This window comes from Lipotes vexillifer, unplaced genomic scaffold (genome assembly GCF_000442215.2).
Source record: "Lipotes vexillifer unplaced genomic scaffold, Lipotes_vexillifer_v1.1 scaffold948, whole genome shotgun sequence".
In the NCBI taxonomy this organism is placed as follows: Eukaryota; Metazoa; Chordata; class Mammalia; order Artiodactyla; family Lipotidae; genus Lipotes; species Lipotes vexillifer.
This window is the reverse complement of record NW_006793764.1, coordinates 1,241,836-1,246,496: the sequence shown is the minus strand read 5'-3', so window position 1 is coordinate 1,246,496 and position 4,661 is coordinate 1,241,836. Positions and strand designations below refer to the sequence as shown.

At 33.4% G+C, this 4,661-nt stretch overlaps 1 pseudogene; it reads right to left on the bottom strand.

The window, feature by feature from the left end:
• Positions 1-1,824: 1,824 nt before the first annotated feature.
• On the bottom strand, positions 1,825-2,170 carry LOC103087136 (protein yippee-like 1 pseudogene; annotated as a pseudogene).
• Between the last annotated feature and the right edge of the window lie 2,491 nt (positions 2,171-4,661).

The window sequence follows — 4,661 nt, the reverse complement described above, 5'->3', positions numbered from 1 at the left end:
ATAGCTGATTCACTTTGTTATAAAGCAGATACTAACACACCATGGTAAAGCAATTATACTCCAATAAAGATGTTAAAAAATGTATTTTCAACTGAATTAAAATGAAAATAGGACATTTTCATATGATGTATTGTGGGATACAGCTAAAGCTCTGCACAAAGAAGTTTATGGCCTTAGATGCATATATTATAAAAGAAAAATGTAAAAGTAAATGATCTAAGCATCTATTAAAGTAAATGATTTAAGGATAAAAAGTTAGAGGAAAAAACAACAAACCCAAAGAAAAAAGAAAAAATAATAAAAATTGGAGCAGATATTAATGAAAACATTTCCTAATGTACAATAGAGAAGATTATTGAAGCCCAAAGCTGGTTTGAATAATTAGTAATAAACACATTGGCCAAATTGAGCAACAATAAGGTAGTTATGAAAATGAGACTTTACTGTGTATCCTACAGACATTAAATGACATAAAAATATTATGAACAATATTAGGACAATGCATTAGAAAATTAGATGAAATGGACAATTTACTAGAAATACGGAAGTACCAAATTTAGATGAAATGGAAAACCTACTAGAAAAACGCAACTTGACAAGAAGAAGACTGCTACGAGAATTAAAAAAAAAAAAAAAAATCAGTAATTTAAAACCTTCACTCAAAGAAAGCTCCAGGCTCAGATGGCTTCTCTGAGTTTTACTAATTACTTGAGAAAGGAACAATACCAGTTTTACACAGTCTCTTCTAGTAGGTAGGAAAGCGAAAATTTCCCAGCTCAGTTTTTAAAAAAATCCACAAAGCAAATATCAATTCACTTAAATTTAAAACCTATCTTGTAGCTTTAACCTTCTGAAAAAATTTTAAAATAAAGTCTGGGGTATTTAATTTTCCTTTTGGTTCTAGCACCTTTGATTTGCAAAACTAATTATTCTTCAAGTAAATTGATAGTAGACTAGGAACTCTTATCTTCATTGAACCAGTCATAAAATAATCTACTGATGTATAAGTTACTGCTTCCATTAAAGGTACAATTTTCCAATTTCAATAACTGAACAAGAGATAAATATTTCTTTAATAATGAATGCATCTTTCTCTATGTAGGCAGCCATTTATAACAACTAGTTCACTTGCTTTTTAGATAAGATACCTCATTGCTTAAAGAGACAAGATATTAACATTAGACACATTTCTCCATTAACCTATATAAAGTTGTGAGCTTCTCTGTTTTTGAGCAAAAGTAAAAACACTGATATATAGACTTAGTGACACATTCTGGAAGGTATTTAATTGAGCACTATAACTTAGCAATTAATCTCCAAAATGAATACCCATTTAATTTACAGTGTTTGCAGTTTTTTTGTAGTATGACCTACAGCACTCCCTTGCCTTCACTCTAATAAAGATCAGTGGTGAGACATTTTTATATAAAAGAGACTCCATTCCTATATTCTTGAGAAATTATCATTTTATCTACTGAACACGAGTAAAGGCATTTACCTGCATAACTAAATTCTGCATTAAAAACATAGCTTAAAAGAAGAAAGTTGATAGATGAAGCATCAGTTCATTCTCTAAAACGTGGGATTGTTTAAAAAAGTTCATCAAGAACTTCAGAAATAACTTAAAGATGAGGAGATATATACAAGAAGGGGCTATCTTCTCCAAGAATAACCAGAGAAATAGAGTGTCATGAGCTTTGCAGCTAGTCTGTGAGGTTAAATTTCAAGAAATATTGTCATCCACGGGGCTCCTTTGTTTCTATCTTGTTTACAGTCTCTTTCACAAAAATGGATTCAAAATAGAATGGAAATTCTATTTCTCTCTCAACAATTGTCTTTGAACACATGAGCAAGTTCAGTAATAAACTTTCATCTCTTATCGCTGTTGCTCTCAAAGGCAAGTTCATATTTCCAACCAAGGGTAATTTTATAGTTTTTACAATAGATGTCCACTACAGCATGTTCACCAGGGAGAGGGCCTGTCCTCTGCTGGGTCACAGCCCACATTCACCCAGAATTAAAGAGGTGGGCTTGATGTTGACTAACACGAAAGGACTTGGATATCAACACAGCATGATGCTAAATGAGCTTTGCAGTGGATATAGCAGTAAATTCAGTGACAGTTTGGCAGGTAACCTTGGAAAGTTACGGAGTTTGTCATTTTCATCATCTCTGCTGGAAGTTTTTTACTCAGCTCAGGGCTGGCACATGAAGAACTGCAACTCTGTTGGATTCTGTGAGAAAAGAAACCCTGGAATACTGAGGCAAAAGCTGTTATTTTGAAGGGTGTATACAGATGAGCAGAGTAGAAGATGTAACAGTGCCTATGCTCAACTGTCTGTGGCCTGGCCAGTTCCCCTGCCCACAGTCCTAGCTCACAGCACCCATCTGGCCAGGTATGCAATGCCACCAGCTAGATCAACAGTCAGTCAGTTCACTGCATGTCTGGGTACTGCTTGCTCAGGCCATCAGGCAGCCGGTGGCTGACGGCTCCTCCATGTGGCATGAAGCATTCTCCCTGTCATGGACCAAGCTCATTTGATAAGACCTGCTTAATCTTGATAACATCATCTGATGCGACCGTTACAGAAAAGTTAAATTACAGGCCAATCTCACTCATGAATATAGATTAAAAAAATCCAAAATTAGTGTTAGAAAACAGAATCCAGCACTATATAAAAAGGATACTATATCAGGGCCAAGTTTTTTTTTTTTTTTTGGGGGGTGGGTTTGGGTTTTTTTTTTTTGTGCCAGGAATGTAAGGCTGGTTCAGAATTCAAATATCAAACAATGTGATGCACTGTATGAAAGAACAAAGGAAAATCATAAGATTATCTCCATAGATGCAGAAAGCCCATTAAAAATTAATATTTATGATAATAAACTCATGGAAAGCTGTCAATAGAATGAAACTTCCTTAATTTGATAGAGTACTCACAAGTAACCTCCAAGAAACATTACCCTCATGTTGAAATACTGAAAGCTACGTCTCCTTTTTGAAATAAGAAACAAGAAAAATATATCCACTATCATCATTGTCTATTCAGCATTTGCATCCAAGAGCCTAGGCAGCCAGCACAATAAAGAACAAAAAAAAAGAGAAAAGAATAATGTCTATAAAAGAAGAAATCAAACACTTGATATATCATAGAAAACCCAAAATACTTTATAGGTATATTATTTAGAATAGGCTAATTTAGCAAGCTTGCCAAATATATGGTCAATATACAAAATTATACATTGTATATATCAGCAATAATTTATTAGAAAATTATTCAATTTTCAAAAAATCAACTATATAGAACTATATCTAGCAAAAATTTGTGAGCTCTCTTCTCAGAAAATGAAAAATATTGAGAGAAATTAAAGAAAGCCTAAATAAATAGCTATATCATATTTCTGGATTGGAAGACTCAACAGTTTAAAGATGTAATTCCTATCAGTATGCCAGGTTTCTGTGTGTGTGTGTGTGTGTGTGTGTGTGTGTGTGTGTGTGTGTGTGTAGAAATTGACAAACTAATTGGGAAAAGTATATGGAAATGCAAAGGTCTAAGAATAGCCAAGACTTTCTTTAAGAATAAAGTTAGGAGATATCCAGGTTTGTTACAGTACATAGCTACAGAATCAAAGCAGTATGATAGTGGTGTCAGGATAGACATATATCACTGGAACAGAATAGAACATCCAAAAAATACTCATGTGGTCATTTGATTTAGGGCAAAGGTGGCACTGAAGAGCAGTAGGGATAAGAAAATCTTTTCATTAACTAGCGCTTTTTTATTCTTTGATGCTCCTCTGGTTCCATATGCAAAAGTTTTAGGTGCATCAGATTCCTAAGTACAAAAAGTAAAGCAAAATATCCACTAGAAGTTAACATCAGGAGAAGGTATTCTTGACTTTGGAGAATTATGTGACTTACCTGATAGATAAACTGAAAAGAATAACAGGTTCAGATTCTCCATTCTCTTTTTTTCCCTTTTCCTGTCTTCCATTGGATAGTTGGAACTTATGTTTTTGTATTTGCTTGTTGAAAAGTCATGCTGTATTTTTTACTTCAGGTAGTTGCCTTCATCATAAGACTCATGTTTATTTATCTCCACTGATTCTTTAAACATGTCAATATTTATATACTGCCCTTAACAAGAGAACACTCACATTCTTTCTTACACTTCTTGTCTCCCCCACCAGCTCCATCATATTGATATTTTCTAGAATTTTTTTCTAGTTTATTAGAGTTATACATTCTCTTCCTCTTTGTCCTTTAAAATTGCTTGGATAGTAATATATCTTACCAAGAAATTTGATACACATTATTTCCCATATTTCTTGTACTTCTGAATGTGTTTCAGAAGTACACAATCTTACTGTTATGTTTGTGTGTGTGTGTTTGTGTGTGTGTGCTTGTGTGTAGCAAAAAAAACTAGTGAAGCCTGTGTGCCCAAGAGTATTTTATTATGTCTTCATATTTGAATGACAATTTGGTTGCTTGGAAAAAATCTAGTTTTGAATGTATCTTTCTTCAGTACTTTAACTGCTCCATTAATTTCTTGTACCTTGTATTAGGGTTAATAGTTGTAATTACGATACGATTCTTATTCTTTTATAGGTGATCTTCTTCAATCCAGATGCTTTTAGAATTTTTGCTTTGTCTTTGCCAATCT